The sequence below is a fragment of the Rhinopithecus bieti genome, unplaced genomic scaffold (genome assembly GCF_001698545.2).
Source record: "Rhinopithecus bieti isolate Rb0 unplaced genomic scaffold, ASM169854v2 scaffold_15813, whole genome shotgun sequence".
NCBI classification, from domain to species: Eukaryota; Metazoa; Chordata; class Mammalia; order Primates; family Cercopithecidae; genus Rhinopithecus; species Rhinopithecus bieti.
The window spans coordinates 985,838-993,229 of NW_016809040.1; the positions used below are offsets into that span (position 1 = coordinate 985,838).

General features: G+C 46.1%; 1 protein-coding gene across 1 annotated transcript in view; it reads right to left on the reverse strand.

Moving 5' to 3' along the window:
• Positions 1-4,850, reverse strand: part of CAMK1G (calcium/calmodulin dependent protein kinase IG) — a 28,365-nt gene extending 23,515 nt beyond the window's left edge. The window contains exon 1 of the mRNA XM_017888313.1: positions 4,755-4,850. The gene's annotated coding sequence lies outside the window, so the exon portion shown is untranslated. The remainder of the gene's footprint in view (positions 1-4,754) is intronic.
• Positions 4,851-7,392: the final 2,542 nt, after the last annotated feature.

Consider the following 7,392-nt stretch of genomic DNA (forward strand, 5'->3'; position numbering starts at 1 on the left):
ACATGGCCTCACTACCCAAAGTTTCCTATTTGAGTTGCAGCCATTTAGGGACCTGCCCTGAGGTGCTTATTAAACACATCAGCTGGGCTAATAGCTTAAAAGTGTTACACTCCTAATTAGGTGATCCAGAGTCTTAGAAGCATCACGTTAGAATTCAAAGGCTTTCCATCCAATCCAATCCAATTCACCCTACTCCACTCCAATCCAATCCACTCCAATCCATTACAATATGTACAGTGTAGGAACAATCATAGTGTTCCTAAACTGGGCATGGACTAACCAGAGTTGATGGGGACAGGGAAGGAGAGCATCTTTGAGTAGCACCTCTGCAATCTTAAGCCCACAGATAATGGTTCTCAATTCTACCCATAGAAAGAGCCACCTTCCTTTTGCTGGTGCTGTCACTAGGGGCTTCTGAGCAAGGAGGCTTGAATCACTCTGGGGCATAGTGAGCAGGCTCAGGCCTTCTGGATCATGCCTGGCTCTTTCACTGACCTTAGAGGAATCAGTCTACCCTAAGACTGTTTTATAGTCTCTGCTTCCAGGATTTTCCATTCTTTGGGACCATGACTCAGAAGATCCTATGGGCCTTGGGAGGGAGGTTAACAGTTGGATCATCTTCAATAACAATGTGCTCTCTGCCTCCAGGCTGGGACACACAGAATCATGGAAATCTGTCAGCGCTTGGTTACAAAAGGGTAAAAGGCAAAAGTTGGGAAGTTTTCTTGTTGGGTCCCACAATTTTCTACACTCTGGCCCATATTGAACTTTATATAATCCACTGGGTTAAAAGAATACTAGAAAGAACCCAGGCTTTTTCCAGTCTTGGTTTGATATCCAGTAGCTGTGCAGCCCCAAGCAGATCACTATACATCCCTGAGTTTCCATCCTCCTGTTTGGTGAACAGATGAGATTGGACTAGATTAAAGTTCCCTGAAGTTTGCTTTTCATTATCTTAGTCCTGGGCGACTCTCTGTGAGCAGGGTGGATTTGCTACCTCCTCTAGCCCCCTTCTTGGAGATTCATAATCCACATTAGCTTATTAAAGGCTCTGAGGACCATTAAAGACACATGCTTAATGCTGTTTAATCCGGCATTTCCCAAATTTAGTAGATAGTGAAATTCTTTCCTTCTGTAACACTCGTATTAGTGTGCGGGGGATCTAGGGTTTCTCAGAGCGTCCTTTGGAAATGTAGACTAGGCCATCTCTAATGCTTTGTAATTCTTCATATTTTGAAAGGATAGATGAAATTTCTAGCAGCCCTCTGCCATCAGTCACAGTTTTACCCTCCTTGTGGTGTCGTAGGTGAATGGCTGGGCCTGTGTCAGAACTCATTTCTAGTTCATGGGTTGCAACCCAAGTGGCTCATCAGCTTGCCAAAGCCCAGATTCTGGAGCCTAAAGGCTTCAGGAGGCTTCTGACTGGAGAGAAACTCCAAGGACCACCCACTCCATTTCCCAGCCTTTCTGCCACTGTCATTCTGCATTTCAAAGATCAACTCTGCATGCCAGTTTCTGTTCACAAAATGACCCAGGGAGAAGGTTTTTCCATTGTTGTCTGCAGTTTATTTAAGGCGCAACCCTACATTTAAGTTTAACAAAATCACTCCAACTGCAGTGACAAGCCATAATTTATGTGTTGCTTATGGTTTATTATGTGCTTCTTACAGAGGATGTGAAGACCATTCTCTAGGGCTTCATGTGGTAGCTGAGAGGTCAACACACAGGGGCCATTGTAGAGAGCAGGGTATGTTGCTTATTCTTAGTGTGCTGCTAAGCATATTGGGCCTCTTTTTCCTCATCTGCTGAGTGTGAATAATAATCCCTGCTCTATTTCTCAGCATTCCTTTAGAGGGCTAATGCTTCAATGGGCACAAAAGCAGTTTGCAACCTCTAAAGTGCCATGCAGTAGGTCCACATTATAGGCACATGAATTAAACACTAAGCACTGGAGAAAGAAAGGGAAACCAATTAGGACTTAAACAGGGGTGAGCACAGGACAGGAGACAGGGATCTGCTGTTCCTTCAGCTGGTTTCAGCTCCCACGTGCCTTTCACAGTGTGAGCATCTCATCTCACTGTGATTCTAAAGTGTTTAAAGATATATGATTTTTCATACATCATAGCCCTGAATGCAAGCCAACTACTTCATCTGGTACCCAACCAAGAAAGCAGGGAACTGTTGCAACAAGGGAGGAAATAATACTTTTGTTGGGTTTTTTCATGGGCGATATCAGGTCTCCACTGGGGCACTTTTCTAAGGAGTTTTCAAGGTTAACACTGACTGTGTGTCACACACCGCCTTCAAGCCTAATCCCATGCAAGAGGTGCCTCTTTTGTACAGGCCGAACGCTCATTACTATTAACCGTCACAGCCAGGCACTCTACTGCGGCTTCCAGAAGGGGAGAGGAAGGATATTTCCCCTACCAGGAATGGAGTGCAAAAGAAAGGACAGGCTGAATTCAGGACGAAGGGCTGTGTCAGGAAGCTCTGAGTTACCAGCCTTTCCTCCACAATCATGGATAGTCCGTGCAGTCCCCTGCCTGCTTCAGCTTGCTTTCTTGTTGGCAGCCGCTCCCACTCAGCCCCAACCCCCTAGCCATTGACCGTGGCGGCGCGCCTGCAGTTGTAGCGCCAGGCACGCAGCCTGTTTGCAGACTCAGCCGCTCCCCTCATTCATGCGGCAGCTCATTCACTCGCTGGCGCTGGCAGGCTGTGGCTAGGCGCCGCCACTCGCGCGCATTCGTGTGGCAATTTATTTCTGGCCCTGTGTGCGTGTGTATGGGGGAGAGGGAGCGAGGGATGTGCTCTCCTCTTAGAGGGGATGCTTTTCACTTCCAGGTAGACTCTCTCCCAGGCTTTATAGTATTCGCTGCCCTGGACCACGCACCTGGGTGGGGCACCGCGCTAGGCACTTTGCATGCATTATCTTGTTTAATGACTCATGGCCCCCTTTCATGGTAACCGCATTTTACGGCTCAGGTACTGATAAGTAGAAATGTTCAGAAAAATCCCCCACATCAAACTGATAGCGAATGATAGAACTGAACTGAATTCCAACGCTAGTCTTCTCATCACTGTACCATATAACCTGTTGCCTCTTTCCTGGTGGCGGTTGCTGGGATGTCACTCATCTCCACCTTCATCCTCATGATACTGTAATGCAATCCTAACGCCTGACTGATTCCCCTGGGAACACATGGCTCGGACAATCTGGAAAGGACTGAATCCTTAAAGCACTCAGATTTCTCAGCGCGGAGGCTGGGGGCAGCATATCTATTGCCCCAAGCCTCTCATGGCTCTAGCTCAAACCATTTCTCACTCTAACCTCAAGCTTCTTTCCCAAAGAGTACTTTCTGAGGAGGACTGTTAATAAGCAGCCACACACACACGCACACACACACACCAGAGCAATCTGCAGCATCATGGAAAGGTCACTGAATATATCAATAGATCTGGGTTCAAATGCCACCATCATCACCAGCTTTACAACCCCTTTAACCTCTGAGCCTCAGTGGTCTCATCTATATTAAGGGGAAAATAATACATGCCACACCATCTGATGGGATCGTCCTAAAGAAGATTAATTATAAACACATTATAAACTGTAAAATGTGGTCTGCATACCAGGTATTACTAAGCACTCTGTGTTACGGCCTGTTTTAGAGGTGGGTCTCATCTTTGGTTCTGGTTAAGCTTGGGTCAGCAGGAATGACAGGGGCCTTGTTCTGTCTTCAGCTTATGATCTGGAAAAGATCATCTTCTTACCTAAGGCGGAATCTGCTTGACTCTCTTGACCCTTCTCAGAGATTTTCCTCATGATCAATTTATCTCACTCCAGAGCAAGAGGCTGGCCAGCCAAGCACTGCAGCCAGACCATCGTGAGCCCTGGCAGCCACCTCCGGGAGCCTCAGGGTTAATGTTTGTACGTCAAAGTTACGTGGAGAGAAGGGGCCACGGTGTGGATGGGGGTGATGATGTTGGTGAATCCAGACCTCCTTTCAAGATCTTCACCTGAGAGGTAAACTAGGGAAGTTTAAAAACAGAAGGGAGGTAGACGCGCCCCTGGGGAAGGTGAAGGAGCTGTCTTGTGACTGACAGCGATAGCTCGACTGTGTTCTGCATCTTAACGTGGCCAGGGATAGGGAGCCTGAAGCCTGTCCACAGACCTCTCCAGGAGAGACTGAGGCTGATTCTTCTTCCTTAGGTTTGCAGAGCCACAGGCTGTTTACAAATCGTTTTGTCATTGGTTCTCCTAATCCTCCCAATAACCCGAAGAGGTAGACAGAGAGGGCATACCTTATTTGATGGATGGGGTCAGAGAGGTTAAGAGATGAAGGTTGAACAGGAGGGAGGGGTGCAAGAGAGCTGGAGGTCCTGACACCCCAGCAGATAGATGGGGTCCCTCCAGGCATAGAGCTTGGAGGCTTGTCCCTAGAATGCAGACATTGCAGGAGGGGCACATAAAGATATTTTTCTCCCTTTTCCCTGCCCAGAAGTGCAAAAGGTTTCCATGCAAGCCAGCCCAGGAATCATGGACAGATGGCTCCGCCCGGACCCCCATTCAGACTTATTTTCCAAGACACCTATAACTTACCCTTGATGCCAAAAGAGTCAGGGAAGCCTGGAACTGGGGCTGAAATAAATGCCCAAGTTGCTTACAAAGTGGCTCTTCAAATCCACTCGTTAGGTGCTGCACACTTCCCACTAAGCAAGGAGACCCCCTAAAGCCAAGAAAAGCAGGGTCGTCTTACCCACGGACTCGGCAAGAATCCTGCTTGGGCTCCCACTCCAGCTCCTACAGGTCTGTGAGGATTAGCTGCTCCAGTGCTTTAACAATAAACCCAATTAAAGGGGAGGAATGCAGGAGTTTTCTTTCCCAGGACCGTAACCATGCAGCCTTAAAGGGGAGTAAAAGTAGCTAGGGTGGCTTGCATCTCTCTTTCCTTTCCTCGGCTCTGCTCTCCCTCCCTCCCACCGAGCAGCAATGAGTCTTAGCCTGAAAAATGCTTGTGCATTTTTGCCTGGTGTGTGTGTGTGTGCAATTGTATTTGCATTGATGTGTGTGATGAAAAGACAGAAAGGAAGAATGAAAAGCAAACACATCAAATTATAGGTTCCCATTATCCTGAATGGGTGATGACAGAAAAAATCAGATAAGCTTTCTACCATTGTCTGCCTCAGTATCCCTTTTAACCACTCAGGTGCTGGCGTATGTTGCCTAAAAACCCCTCCCTGAAAAACAGAACATCTACACTGGCTGATATGTAGGGACTGAAAACATCTCAGTATCCACCTTGCTTGTTATCTCTTACAGAACTGGGAGAAAGGGCCTTAGACGTCCCACAAGGGGCCCCTCAGTTGAACAGTCACACTCAATATCTTTGATATGTCTCCTTTCCTCCGGAAGCTCAGCATTCTGATCCCCAAACCGGTCTCAGTCCTAACCCATGAGACCCCAGGAAATCATTCCCCTCCTCTGGAAACTCTCTGCTCCCTCTGTTTCCTGTACTCATCTCTCTATCCTGGCCCTTGACCAAGGCCTCACAGTCTCCATCTTAGCTTCTCTGGGGCAGTCCCTTTAGTGCAGATTTCATTAACCTCTGTCATCTGCTCTCTTGTTTTCTCCTTCTTTACTCTCTCCTTAAGGTTACCATCTACTCACGGGGTCTATTACCATCTTCATGAGAACCTCCCCAGTCAACATCCCACCTTGGTTATCATGCTCAACCTCAACATCTAGATGTCCACTGTCACCTAAGAACAAGGCTGAATGTGGCCACCCTCAAACCCACTCTCCTGTTTTCCACAGCTAGGCTAGTGGGCTACCATCTTCCAAACACTCAAGTGAGAAACTCCAGGGTTTGCTTTGTTTGTGTTGCCTGTTTCATTTGTCTTCCAAACCCATCCAGCTCTTATGCACTTTCATTTGTTCCTTGAAATTAACTTTTAAATTGTACCCTTTCTTTTGTGTCATCTTGTTTTTTGAACAAATAACACATTCATATGGGCAAGAAAAGGACCATATTAAAAGGCATACATTGAGATGTGTCACCCCCTTCTACTCCTTGTCTGTCCCTTGACCCTGATATTGCCTTCTATAGATGACCACTTTTATTATGGTATTTCTTTATGTGAATGCAAGGAAATACTCACCTCTACAATCTCAGTTCAAGCCCTCATGCTCCCACCCAGGTAGAATTGTGATAGGATAGGGTGAGGTGGTGCAGTAGGATATTTAAAAGTGGCTCTGGGGAAGACTTCTAGGTTGGATTCCTGGGTCTTCCAATGACAGATATGTGGCTTTGGGAAAGTAGCTTAACCTCTCTGTGCCTCAGTTTTCCCATCTGTAAAATGGCATAATTATTAAACTTATTTCACACACTAGTAGGGTGGAGCGAGACAGAATACAGCTGCCTAGAACAGTGGCTCGTACATGGTGAGCACTTAATAAAATTTAGCTGTGATCATTCTTTATCTGTCATAGTCTGAGTATTCATGTCCCCATCCAATTTCATATGCTGACACCTAATCACTAGTGTGGTGGTATTAAAACATGGGGTTTGGGGGAGGTGATTACGTCATGAGGGTAGACCCCTTGTGAATGGAATCAGTGCCCTTATAAAAGATATCCCGAAGAGCTGCATTGCCCCTTCTACTATAGGGGGACACAAAGAGAAGGTGCCTTCTATGAATCAGGAAGTGAGCCCTCATCAGGCATTGTATTTGCTGGGACTTGCAGCCTGCAGAATGGTGAGAAATATGCTTCTGCTGTTTATAAGCCACCAGTTTATGGTATTTTGTTACAGCACCCTGAATAGACTAAGACAATATACAATGTAACTTTCATTCTAGAATTACCTCAATAAAACATATTGCTTCCTCATCAAAAGCATTCATTGTTTACAGAATAAAATCCATACACTTCAGCCCATCATTGAAAGCATTCCAGGATCGGGCACAGAGCTATTCTTCCTCCACTGCATCTCTCTTTCTACCCATGTGACACTCCAGCCTCACTATATGAAACACTTATTTCTAAGATAACACTCACACCAAAACTCCTGACCTTCATTTATCCTGATCTGTTGGTTAAGAAAATGTCCTTTCCTCATTCTCTGCCTATAGAAATGCTATAGATTCAAAAATTCCACATCTAGGAAGCCTTCTAAGATTTCCCACCCCACTGAGAACTGATCACTCTCCCTTTGGACTGTTCCCAAAACTTTTGTCTACAATTCTTCCTAGTTCTTAATCTTTTTCTGCCTTGAGTTCTAGTTTGCTTTCTGTTTCCTTTTATGAATTGAGAGTTATTTAAAGGCCGTGATTCTGCCTGTATTTCTTGCCCCTCTTTTTTCTTTCTTCCATCCTCCTCCTGTGCCTGGCTCTGCA